This window comes from Elephas maximus, chromosome 1 (assembly GCF_024166365.1).
Source record: "Elephas maximus indicus isolate mEleMax1 chromosome 1, mEleMax1 primary haplotype, whole genome shotgun sequence".
In the NCBI taxonomy this organism is placed as follows: domain Eukaryota; kingdom Metazoa; phylum Chordata; class Mammalia; order Proboscidea; family Elephantidae; genus Elephas; species Elephas maximus.
In genome coordinates this window covers 13,691,580-13,705,141 of record NC_064819.1, presented here as the reverse complement: position 1 = coordinate 13,705,141, position 13,562 = coordinate 13,691,580, and the positions used below count along the sequence as shown (strand labels likewise).

At 50.1% G+C, this 13,562-nt stretch overlaps 1 protein-coding gene across 2 annotated transcripts in view; it reads left to right on the top strand.

Moving 5' to 3' along the window:
• The first annotated feature begins 224 nt into the window (after positions 1 to 224).
• The window catches only part of SEMA5B (semaphorin 5B), a 160,822-nt gene continuing 147,484 nt past the window's right edge, over positions 225 to 13,562 (top strand). For both annotated transcript variants that reach the window (XM_049878209.1, XM_049878198.1), the window contains exon 1: positions 225 to 355. The gene's annotated coding sequence lies outside the window, so the exon portion shown is untranslated. The remainder of the gene's footprint in view (positions 356 to 13,562) is intronic.

Sequence of the window (13,562 nt, the reverse complement as noted above, 5' to 3'; positions counted from 1 at the left end):
GCCGCCTCTCCCTCCCTCCTTCTACTCCCTCGGTCTTCTCCTCCCTTCGCTCTCCGGCGCGCCGGGTAGGGAGCTAGTTGGAGCGCGGGGGCTGGTGCCAGAGCACAGCTCCGCGGAGCCGGGCGGGTCGGCCGCGCGTCCAGCGCCTGCTGGAGGGACGCGAGCGCAGCGGGTGCAGGCCCAGGGTGGCACTGCACCGGAGCGCGGAGCACGGGGCCGGGGGCCGTTCCGGGCGGCCGCCCCATTCCGAGACGGGCCGCCAGCCCTCCTGGCTCGTCGCCGCCGCTCCGCGCCACCGGGAGCCGCCAGCCGCCGCTAACGGCCGGGAGCTGGCACCTGCGCCCGCCGCCGGGAGGTGAGTCCCGGGGCTCGGGGCGCTTGCCTCGCGCGGGCTGAGGCTGCAAGTTGCAAACTTCAGCAACTCGGGTGGGTAGAGGGGTGGGGGCCCGGGGACACTTGGAGCCAGGTGGGGGAAGGCTGCGGGCGGAAGGAGAAGGGTCCCGGGCTTCCGCGCCGCCCGCTGCCACCTCGGCTTGGGCGTCTTCGGTGCTGCTGCGTTCCCGCCGCCCGCCCGCTCGCTCCGGGGCCCGGCTGCACGGGGCCCTCGCCCCGGTCGCGGTCAGCGCGTCTGGGCTGCAGCCGCGGTGGAGACCCGAGTCCCGGTCCTGGGGGAGGGGACCAGCGAGGGAGAGAGCGCAGCAGCGGCGTTGAGACCGGCGCGGTGATGGAGGCTCCGCGAGGGCTGGCGAGTCAACGGGGCCGAAGGAGAGTGCGGGCAACGAGGCGCGTGGGAACGCGTGGCCCGCCCGGAGTGTGAGACCGCGCTCTCGGGGTCGTCCCCGCTCCGCCGCCGCCGCCGCCGCCTGCGGGACCCCCACCTGGCTCTTCCCGGACCCCCTCCAGGACACTCTGCCGCGCCAGGCCCCGGCTGCAGCAGCCGGGGAGCCCCGCGCTCCAGCCGGGCCCGAGAGGGGTGCGGCGGCGGGAACGCGGGGCGCGCGCGGCGATTTCCTGATTTATTTTTCTCATGGTAATCTGTCTTTGTGGTTGGGGCTGCCCATTGACTTTCCGCTCACGTCGTGCGGGAGCTCCAGAGCGGAGGGAGGAGCGGGGGGCGCTCGGGCACTGGGAGGGATAGAGACCCGAGAGGGGATCGGGGACCCGTGCGGGGCGGGAGCTGGGAGGGAAGTGGCGATAGGACGGGCGGAGGGCGAAGGCCCGGCGGAGGGAGGATGGAGCCCGCTCCTCGCCTGCTGCAAACTTTAAACACCGAGGAGGAGCCACCTGAAGCTCCGTTCTTGCCCCTTCCCCATCCCCCCGTGCCCAGCCCTCGGCTCGTTCCTCCCGCCCGTCGCGCCTGGCTGGCGTGGGCCGCGAGTTTGCAAAGGGAGAGGTAACCGCCGCTTCTGTCCCCACCCCTGTGACCCTCCAGGCTTTCGGCGGTGGGGGATGAGAGCAGCCCTCGGAGCGCGCTCCTTCTCGGCCCCCTCTGTGGAATTGGGATTGGAGGGTTGGAAGCGTGCCGGAGTCTAAACCCCGCCACGATCCCACCCTCTCTGACCCCAACCCCTATCCTCTTGCGAATCCCACCGCCCTTCGCATTTCTCTGCCACCCCCCACCCCCACCCCACTTCTTCTTCAATCCTCTTTGTCGCGGTGCCTCTCCCCACCGCCCTCCCTGCCCGGCTACTCCTCGTCTTCCCCACCCCCGTTTCCCCTCATCTTTTAGCCTATTCTGTTCCATTCTTTCTCCATACCTCCCCTTCCCCCCCCCTCACCTTCTTGACACTCAGAAGTGGCCTCTCACCCTTTCTGGGCCTCCCGGATAGATGACCTTGAGAAAGAGGCAGAGGGGGGGACTTGAGCCTGAGAATTGGACGCCACAACTAGGGAAAAGGGGGGACAGATTAAGAAGCAGCCAGTACCCTGCCCAAAATCTGGGTTCCAAACGCCAGAGGAAGGGGATAAGATGTAAGAGAAAGAGAGAGAGAATTTGCCACTTGGTGTCACAGGGCAGTTAGAACTGCACTGAGCCTGGGGAGGTGTGGGCTAGGCCACTCAGGTGGGCCACATCTGCCTGTGCCAGGATGGAAACGTGGGGTGGGGCCCAGCTTCCTTCTGTACATCTAGTCATGATTGTCAGTTTGAGAGGAGATGGCACACCCTCCATCTCTTCTTTTCTTCTCAGGGAGTCAGTGCCAGAGCCTTCCCTCCTCTAGGGGTGACAACCCTTTGCCGCTGAGTCATCACTGTAGATATCAGATACTTCTAAAGCACATACTGTGTGCGAGGCACCATGCTAAAACCAAAAAAAACAAACCTGTTGCCATGGAGTTGATTTTTGACTCATACTGACCCTATAGGACAGAGTAGAACTGCCCCATAGGGTTTCCAAGGAGCGCCTGGTGGGTTCAAACTGCCAGTGTTTTGGTTGGCAGTCATAGCACTTAACCACTACGCTACCACGGTTTCCTGGTACCGTGCTAGGTGCTAGCAAATATAAACAGGTACAGGTCTGAGCCCACACTCAGAATGGCTGCTTAGTTCACCAGTTTGATCTCTAGACAGTTGTGTGTTCATCTGGGAAGAGAAAACACGGACAGAAAAATGCACGGGCAATTCATGGCAGCAAAGGCTTGGTGCCAAACAATGACCTACGGCTTGAGCTGAGGAGAAGAATGGCTTGATGGCTCGGGGGGACAGAGAACTGGGTTTGTTAACTCTGCCCTTAAAAAAGGGGAACTAGAACCCTCCTCCCCACCCGCTCTTTGTACAGGGAGGGAAGGAACTCTCTTTTCATATCTCCTAGAGCCATACTGACCCTGTAGGACAGAGTAGAACTGCCCCACAGAGCTTCCAAGGAGTGCCTGGCAGATTTGAACTGTTGACCTTTTGATTAGCAGCTGTAGCATCTAATCACTAAGCCAGGGTTTCCCCTTTTTTTTTTTTTTTTTTGGTTTTTTAGAGCCAGACTAGAAAGTCAGAGAAGCTGAGAGGTCCAGTCTTGCTCTGTGGGTCTGTTAGGATTGGGGAAACTCCAGAAGGTTTCCTGTCTTAGAGTGCCCCATTAGTCACTTCTTTGTTGTTGTTGTTGTTAGTTGCCGTCAAGTTCATTCTGACTCGTGGCAACCCCGTGTGTGCAGAGTAGAGCTGCTCCATAGGGTTTTCAAGGCTGTGACCTTTTGGAAGCAGATCACCAGGCCTCACTCCTGAGGCACCGCTGGCTGAGTTTGAACCACCAACCTTTTGGTTAGTAGTGCAGCGCTTAATTATTTGTGCCACCCAGGCAGCCTGGTCACTTCTTACTGAGGCTCAAAGCTGGACGAGGGCTTGGAGATTGTCCGTGCTGGGGGAGTCACAAACTCAAACGCCTGTGGAGGGCAGGCAGGTAACAATGTATTGATCAGGCTGTCAGAGGAGGGACCGGGCTTATAGACAACGGGGTGTTCAAAGTCAAACTGGCTCTTACAGATTGAATTGTGTCCCCCCAAAATGTGTGTCAACTTGGCTAGGCCATGATTCCCTGTATTACGTGGTTGTCCACCATTTTGTGATCTGATGTGATATCCTGTGTGTTGTGAATTCTAACCTCTATGATGTGGCAGGATTAGAGGCAGTTATGTTATTGAGGTAGGACTCAATCTACAGGATTGGGTTGTATCTTGAGTCAATCTCTTTTGAGATATGAAAGACAGAATCTAGCAGACAGGAGAGGGACATTCTACCATCAAGAAAGAAGAGCCAGGAGCAAAGCATGTCCTTTGAACCCAGGGTCCCTGGGCTGAGAAGCCCCTAGACCAGGGGAAGGTTGATGACAAGGACCTTCCCCCAGAACTGAGAAAGAAAGCTTTCCCCTGGAGCTGGCGCCCTGGATCAGGACCTCTAGCCTCCTAAACTGTGAGAATAAATTTCTGTTTGTTAAAGCCATAGCCTTGTGGTATTTCTGTTATAGCAGCACTAGATAACTAAGACTTTGGCCAAATAAAATGGTCCAAACAAAATCAGTTTGCAGCCCTTGACTAGTCTGACCTCCTCTTTCTACAGATCAAGAAATTAAGCTTCTAAGAAGCGATCTCATCTACTTGGGAGGTACATGTTATCATGTCTCCCTGTACTGTGGGGATCGATTGGAACATCCCCCAGCCTGGTCCTGCCTCTGACCTGCTGGGCTGTGGAAGCCCACCCTCAGGACCCACTAGGATTTTTCTGTGAGATGATGGGTCCTTTGAGGTCGAGGAGACATCTTGTTTTATACAAATCTGAACACTTCACATACGTTGATAAAAGGTTCTAGATGCAGAGTCAGGACTGGAACTCAAGTCTTCTGCTCTTCCTTCCCCCCAGCCAGGAGCCTAGAAGGAGGTGTAATTCAATTTCACTTTTTTACAAAAAGGGAAAAATCCAGCTATGTCTTTTGCTTTCCCTAATGAGGCAAAGAGGAGCCCTGGTGACAGAGTGGTTAAGCACCCGGCTGCTAACCGAAAGGTCAGTGGTTTGAACTCACCAGCTGCTCTGTGGGAGAAAGATGTGGCAGTCTGCTTCGGTAAAGATTTACAGCCTTGGAAACCCTGTGGGCCCAGTTCTATTCTGTCCTATAGGGTCACTGTGAATTGGAATGGACTCGATGGCAATGGGTTTAGTTTTTTTTTTTTTTTTCGTTTAATGTAGCAAAGCCTTATTCAGAGGTTGGGTGAGAAAAGACTGGAAGCTCACATTGGAGGTTTGGTGAACCCAAGGACCATCTGGAAAGCACTGGGCCCTGAGTATGGGGCTAAAAAGGGGAAAGGGAGCCACATAAAGGAGTTAGGGGATGGCAGACATTGATGGAAGATCAACCTGGCAAGGCTAAATATTGGTGGATGGGGTATGTATCCTTGGGAAGAAGATGCTATTGGCTCCAATTATTTTGAACATTGATCCAGACACTCCTGCCCTTAATCTTGGTCACCTTCCCAGATCCCACAGGGGAAGTCTTCGAGGTAGCAACTCAGATCACTACCAGACATCCCACCAATTAACTTCTTTTACTGAGGATTGAAATGGCAAAATAGACACGGAGGGCCGAGGACAAGCTCCCCTAGTCAGAAGTGTACATCATCTTACTTTATTGCCTTAAAGGGCCCAGGGCTGAGCCCTGGTGCCCTACCACCACACCCATGGCAGTGACCAGGTGTTCCCCCGTGATTCTCAAGTGTTGGCTTTGTTTTTCCCGGGGTCCATGGTAAAAATGAGGCCAACAGCAGCGGTAAACACATGCTCATCATTTACTGAGCGCCTTCTGTATGCTAGGCGTTGTGCTAGGAGCTGTGGATGCAACAGTAAGCAAGACTTGTCTCTGATCTCACTGGATGGGGGTGAATCAGCACAATTAGGACAACACAGTTATTAGCATTGCCTTGACTTCTCTGATGAAATTGGCTGTGTTTTTCCTGTGGGTTTGTCTGGGTCACCTAACAGCTAGTGTGGAGTTATCCAAAGGATTTGGGGTCCAGGATTGGGGGACAGCTGAGAGTGCTAGGATTCCATAACCTCAACTGTTCCCCCAGCTCCAAGTCCTCTCCGTGTCTTGCATTCTTCACTCAATAAGTGAGGCCGATCACCCACCTGGTTCCTGTGATGTTGTCGTTGTTGTCTTTAGGTGACCTTGAGTTGGTTCTGATGCATAGTGACCCTATAAGACAGAGTAGAACTGCCCTGCAGGGTTTCCAAGGAGCAGCTGGTGGATTTGAACTGCCTACCTTTTGATTAGCAGCCGAGCTCTTAACCACTGTGCCGCCAGGGCTCCTCCTGTGGTGTAAACAGAGGCAAAGCAAGGCACCTGGAGATCTGGGGGTGAGAACGACTGCGAGGGGGTGTTGGTTATTTCTACCAGGGTCTGAACCTCAGTGAGTCCTGGACTCCATCCATCCTTTGCCTCATCCAGTCACCTTGGTCACTAAGTGCCTGTCTTCATTTCCTGACACTTTTGTTGTTGTTGTGTGAGATGGAAATAATTACCTTTAATGTCTGAGTTTTCTTTACGTTCAGATTTTTTTTGCATTTGAGTTTAGCTGCCATTAAGTACTTAATTGACTTGGTCTTAAATTTACGACAAAAGCTTAACTAAGTGTATGACGAGAGACCAAAGCAAGTGCCTTGACTGGTGGAATTTCATTGAACGACTAAATAGAGCCCATTTTAAAGCTTGTGTGGGCAACCCCTAGATTTTTCATTGGGTAATGATATACTTTGGTGAATCTCTCTCAGACTTTTGCTTGATGACATTTGCCTTATCTGAGGAGATGGTTCCCTGATAGGTAATCTGGAAAGAGACCTTTGTGTATGCCATCCCCCATTTCGGATGGAGGAATCTTCCCTAAGACTTTCTGAAGAAATTTCCCTTATAACCGGCTTAAATGCTAGAAAGTGACAGGGAGGCCTCCAGCTGTGTGCAGAGTTCTGAAAGGGAAAGGTGGGGGGTTGCCGAATGTTCTGTGGCTTTGCCTCTTTTCAGTTTTAGTGTTTTGCTTTAGAGGGCATGAAAGATGAAAACCAAACCTTGCAGAATGCACTCTTTAATCCCGACACCAATCACCAATGAGAAATTATTACGCTTTGTAGCTTCAGAGTGGAAAAAAAGGATGGTTCCTGTCCGATTTGCTGTGGGGCATGGTGGGGAAAGCAGGAGGAGGGACCACTGGGATGGAGACCAGGCTTCTGAGAATTTGACCTTGAGCACAACTTCCTGACAGTCAGGCTGCTTATCCTCCTCCATTCTCTGACTTGAAACAGGAGGACAAGGATTCAACTGGGCTTTCCCTAAGTAAATGAAAGCCTTTAAAAGCAAGGCCGAGTGTGCCAAGTCTCACCGTGACCCTACCCTCATTGGTCTGCATTTGATAAGGATGACTTAATCAGACTTGCACCTGGAACTCGTCTGATTTTGAAGCCTTGTCGATATCATCAGAATATCTTTGCATTTGAACCAAGAAAGTCTTTGGCCAGCATCTTCTATGATGGGAAGGGTTGTTACTTGAGGGTAGTTGGTGACCATCTGTTCTGCCCATCCCCTGAGGATCAAATTAGAGGAGATAGTTTCACATTGCCAAGGGAGGAGGCTGGGTGAGAAATGAGGGAGGCTTCCCTACTTGAGGTGCTTCTTCCAAGCCATCAGATTCCTACTCTGAAAAAGCGAGGTGGCCTGATGAACCTTACCACCCTAGCTGGCCCTCAAGCTCAGTAGTTTTTTTTTTTTACAAAACATTTTTTTATTGTGGTGAAAATATATATAACAAAACATATGCTATCACAATTTCTGCATGTACAATTCAATGACATTGATTACAGTCTTCATTGTACAACCATATATCCTTTTCCAAATCACTCCACCACTATTAGCATAAACTCAATGCCCCCTGGCAAAAATCTCATTCTTTCTCCCTCCCACCCATCCTTGGTCAAGCCCAAGTCCGTTGCCGTCAAGTCAATTTCCGACTCATAGCAACCCCATAGGGTTTCCAAAGAGCGGCTGGTGGATTCGAACTGCCGACCTTTTGGTCAGGAGTTGAGCTCTCGACCACTGCACCACCAGGGCTCCCCCATCCCTGGTAGCCACTAATAATCTTTGATTTCTGTACATTTGCTTATAGTACCTCAGTGAGATCATACAGTATTTGCCCTTTGTGATTGATTTATTTTGCTCAGCGCGATGTTTTCAAGATTCCTCCACATTGTGGCATGCATCAAGACTTCATTTCTCTTTATGGCTGAGTAGTATTCCATTGTGTGCATGTGCCACATTTTGTTTATCCAATCATCTGTTGATGGACATTTCAGTTGTTTCCACCTTTTAGCTATCGTGAACAGCGCTGCAATGAACATTGGTGTACAGGTTTCTGTTTGTGTTCCTGCCCTCACTCTTCTGATATATACCTAGGGTTGGGATTACTGGGTCACATGGTAGTTCTGTGTTCACGCTCTTCAGGAACTGCCACACTGTCTTCCACAGTGGCTGCACCATTTTGCATTCCCACCAGCAATCAATGACCGTTTCAGTTCCTCCACAACCTCACCAAGACCTGTTGTTTTCCTTTTTTTTTTTGGTCATTGCCATTCTAATAGGGGTGAGGTAGTATCTCACTGTAGTTTTGATTTGCAGGTCCCTAGCCAAAAGGTCCATGGTTTGCACACTAGCCACTCCATGAAAGAAAGATGTGGCAGTCTGTTCCCATAAAAATTACAGCCTTGGAAACCCTGTGGGGCAGTTCTACTCTGTCCTATAGGGTCACTATGAGTCAGAATCGACTCAATGGCAACATGTTTGGTTTTGTTTGGGGTAGAGGGCACAAACAGTTTGCACTTGACTGCTAACCTGAAGGAACTAACCTAACTCCATGGAAGAAAGGACTGCTGAATTGCTTCCATAAAACACACAGCCAAGAAAACCCTATGAACAGGTGTATTCTGTCTACTCCTGGGTCACCATGAGTCCGAAGGCTCAGTAGTTTTGATTGAAGATTATAGTCACCCTTGATTTTCCAGGAGTGGTTCATCCGCCTTTTGTGGATTACTTGTGGTAAGTGTTTGGGTGTTAACCAAAAGGTCAGCAGTTCAAATCCACCAGCTGCTCCTCAGAAACAATGTGGGGCAGTTCTATTCTGTCCTGTAGGGTCACTATGAGTTGGAATCGACTCCGTGGCAATGAGTTTGGTTTTTGGTTTGCGGTAGTCTCGGCCTAGTTTTCAGTTACCATTCAACCATTTCTGGATGACTGCCAGTCACTCACCTTCAGAGAGTGCAGTCGATCTCCTTTTAGCCTCAGCCTGAACCAAACATAATTCGGAAGGTCAATCTGCTGTATAATTAGGTATACATCTGTGGTGGTGCAAATGCTTAACGCGCTCAGCTGCTACCCCAAAGGCTGGAGGTTTGAGTCTGATCAGAGGCACCTCGGAAGAAAGACCTGGTGATCTGCTTCCAAAAGAATAGCGACCGAGAACCCCGTAGAGCCCAGTTCTACTCTGACACACACGAGGCTGCCATAAGTCAGAGTCGACTTGATGGCAACTGGATTTTTTTTTTTTTTAATACACATATACACAAATGTCCTCACGTAAACATGGTGTAACACATTACAGAGCTGTGCTCTGTGGTGTGATCATCTAGCGGTTTGTATTATCCACAGCACTGTTCCTCCCCCAGAACTGACGTGAGGGGCCCACAGGGAGGCAGCTCCAGTGAAACCGTGTGTGAGGGAGCAATTTTGACCAATCCCTCCTTGCCAACCCCACTGGTCTCCCCAAGTCAAAGCTCATCCCTACCGCCCTAGTCGTTGTCCTGAAGGCTCCCCAGGAGCCCCACTCTGAGGATTACAAAAGAGCTGCAGTTGGCTCTTCATTATTCAGGGATGGATGGATCCAGTGTGCAGAGCACCCCACCCAGGCCTCTTCTTTCCCTGCTTTCGGTGCCTTGAGTAACTCTATCTGTAGTGAGAAGCTGAGCGAGATCTTATCATTTAATACAAACTTTTGTTTCTGGCAGAGCTGTTCTGGCTGTTTCTCTCCCCTCAAGGCGCCTGTGGGAAACTAGGAGCCCTTCAAGAGGCCTCACCCACCCAGAGGAGGCGGCTTTTAAGATTCCCCCACTGCGCTGTTGGTTAGCGTGTATTGCTGCCCAAAAGCAGGACACGAGAGGAAAATCCCACTGCCTCTGGCTTAGGCATTGTCAGGCCCCTGTAGATTTCTTAGGATCCTGGTTTTTTTTTTTTCCTCTCTCTTTGTAGAGTACCTGTACTTTTGTTTTATGGAGTCAGCTGGTACCTGAGCCTCGTCAGGTGTCAAATCAAGTGGAGAGCAGTGTCTTCATGGCAAAAACTTAAGGGCCCCTCAAACAGGCAAGGTCCCAGGAGCATTCATGTTAATGTCCCCCAAGGGGTAAAGGGACATTCTCCTACATAGGCCTTGGGGGCACGTGTTTCCTTTCAGCATCTCTCCAGCTTTCAGAGTGAGTCTTCCTTTACACACTGGGCCCAGTTTAGAGAAAAAGGCTGACTGTGCACTGGGGTGAGCAGCCTCAAGTATCCACTGCATACAGCTAGGAGTCGCTCAGTCCAGCTAACACTTAATTCACGGGTTCCTATTAGATCACCTAGGGAGCTTTTAAAAAATATAAGTGACTGTCCCTATCCTAGATCTTAATTAAGTCAGAATCCCTGAGGGTGGAGCCTGGGCATTGGGTTTTTTTGGGGGGGGTGCTGCTCCAGGAGCTTCTAATATGCAGCCATGATTGAGAGGCACTGACCTAGATCTAACTTTCCTGGGCTTCACCTGGCCTCACGCCAATGGCATGCAGGATCCCTTAGCCCTCAGCCCTTCCAGACAGCCAGTTCCTTTCTCATCGATACCAGCTCAGCTCCCGGCATTCAGATCAGAGCTACTGTTTGTGTTCCTATGTTCTGAATTTAATGACTTTTTATAAGCTGATTGTGGGAGCATCCCCTGGACATTTTCTTTTTTAAGCGTTTATAAAAGCAATGCGTATTCATTTAGTATTTTTGCGTCTATCCTTCTAGGTGTGTATGTTACAAAATTGTGATCATAATGACTGTGCTATTTTATAACCAGCTTTATATTGTGATAATTTCCTCACGTCTTAAGTATTCTTCTGAAATGGACTGTTTTAATGGTTGCTTGGTATTTTATCATAGGGATGTGCCATGATTTATTTAACAAACCCCCTGTGGTTGGACATTTAGACCGTAAACAATTTTTTATATTATAAATAATGCTGCAGTGAACATCCTTACCCATAAATCTTTGTGCCTGTGGATGATTATTTTCTCAGGACAGATTTCCAGAGGTGGAATATTTATGCTTATTTTTAACATGGATCGTTTAGGTCATTTTTGACTGATTTCTTATAGCAATGAAAAGTTCTCGTATTCAGAGCTGAAAAACGAACTATTTTCACTGAACTCCTCTGAGGCTTCAAGCTGGCTCCCTTGACTTAGCCTCGTTCCCTAGCCTTACCTCCAGGTTAGTGCCACAAACTGCTTCCTTGCCCTTTGAGGTTAACACAAAGTCTCTCCTTCTCCTACCTCAAGCATCCTCAGGTATCCTTAGTTTTGTTTTTTTTTTTTTTTCCACCTTCTTAGCCCTTTCTCTCGTAGCTCCAGTCCCTGAATTATCAGCACTGGTTTTAAGCTATTGTTTGATAATAACAGCTAATATTTACTGAGCTGTTGCTATATACTAGACAGCCTTCTAAACTTTGTATATCCATTCTCTCTTTTGATCCTTTTGGGCCTTATGTGCAGGTAAAATTATTTTCTCCACTTTCCACATGAAGAAACTGAAACCTTGAGAGAGAAAACAGTTTGCCTAAGGTCACATGGCTGTAAGTAGTAGAGGCGGGATTTAAACCCAGACTCTTTGGCTTCCGAACCTACACCCTTAATTTCTCTCCATCCTCTCGGGTAACTCTTGGCTCATAGTGTCAACGAGTTGTTCACAAATGTTCCATCAGCCTCCCACGGACGTAAGCTGTGCCTTTCTCGGGCAGAAGTGGTGCGGGTCTCCCATACAAAGTGCAAATGGCAGGAGAGGCAAGCTGCTACTCATCAGTGCTCCCTTTCCTGTGTCACTTCTGTGATTCTGTCCTCATCCCCTTTTCCAGGTAACCCCCACCGGAAAACATTTCTTGCCTCCTCACTGACCAGCTGCCAGGATCCCAACGTGCCTTGTGGCTGAGCAGGTCCAAGTTATGACATATCCCTGTTACAGCTTCCCCAGCCAGTCGGAAGAATTTGGATGCTCCTTTCCCAGAACAGCTTATAAAGCTGTCAGGGAGACATGCTGTAGTAACTATGGCGAATAGGCAGCCTGACTTCGATCCCATGTCAAATATTTCCTAAAGTAGCATCAGATACATTCTTACCTTGTCATTGCTCAGAAGGTAGAGAAATGACAACCAAAATTGCCTTTCTGATTTGATTCTCACCATGACCAAGAACTAGGTGGTGATGTGACAGAACGCTTGGGTGAAAGAGACCATGCCAGCCTGGAGTTTACAATGGCCAAGGAACGAAGTGCCATACCCTTAGACCTTCCTACACTGTAGGAAGGCTGATCTGGCAAGAGACAATCATATGATTAGGGATTCCAAAAGGGAAGGTAGTCTGTGGCAGGTGAGATTCTGCAAAATGAAGCTTCACATTTTTATCCGTGACTTGGATGGAACCGGAGTGAGCGAGCTTATCAGATTTGTCGATGACAAGGCTGTGATGGGCAGCTCCTATAAAAGACAGAATAAATATTCAAAGTGATCTCAACAGACTGGAATTCTGGGCATGGACCAACAAGATGAAATGTAACAGGGGCAGATGGAAAGTCGCATTTAGATTGCAAAAATTAATTACTCAAGTTCAGGAGGGGCGTCAGGGTTGGGGCAGACCTGACTTGGCAGCAGACCCTGAGAAAAAAGATCTTGGCGGTTTAATTGTGCACAGATTTCATAGGAGCCAACAGGGTGATGGGGTTGCTCAAAACACCATCTTAAGCGGCAGTAAGAGAGTGCAGGGTCCAGTTTGTGTTCTCCCTGATCAGTCCGTGTTCACTTCTGGGCATGAGCTTTAAAGGGGACACTGATCAACTAAAATGTACTAAATGGATGATCCAGCCACACAGGTCGGGTGAAAGGAACTCATTTGTTTAGAGAGGCGTCAAATGCTGGGGGTCCTGGTGGCCAACCACAGAAGAATCAGGACTTCCTGCAGAAGAGAACGCAGCTCGCCAGTCTGGGAGAGCCAGAGACCTCAGAGTGGAAAGCTGGATGCTTTAGAATGAGTATCTTCCCAACCAGATGGGCTCCAATGAAACAGATTTCTGTCCCAGCACCAGCTGGCAGTCCTGCTGTCCGGGGTGCCGTTGGGGGGCTGCTGCCCTGGAGACAGGTGATCGACCCAGCAGCGTACCTCTGGCTCTGTGGCCCTAAGGCTAGATGCCCACCTCATTTCTCTAGAGCAGTGGTCCTCAAAGTGAGGTCCCTGGCCAGCATCCTCAGCACCACTCACAACTTACTGAAATCTAAAACCTTGGGCTAAATCAGCAACTCAGGGAGCAGAGCCCAGCCACCTGTGCCTTAACAAGCCCTCCAGGTCGTTCTGGTGCAGGTTCTTGTTTGAGACACAGCCATAGAGAACACTAGATGGTTCTTTCACTGGATGGGTGTGGCACTTACTTGGAATTCACAGTATGCAACCCTTTATGGGGGAAGCACCTTGGGATGAGCATGGGCTTGGGAATGAGAAAGACTTTGGTTCAAACCTAGCTTGACTTTTGGGGTTGTGGGTTTTGTACATGTTCCTTTCCTTTCCCTCTCTGGGCCTCTTTTTTTCACCAAAAGGTGAGAGAAGGCTAGTTTAAGGGAGGATTAAGCGAGGTGGCAGAATGCATGTAGATGCTCATTGTTAGTACTGAGACAGTCTGGGAGGTATCTTATTGGCATCAGAGTTGCCTACTGCAAAAGAATGGTCTTCCAGATGAGCTCACCTTGAGCCCCTCAAAGAGAGGCCTGGCTCAAGGCTT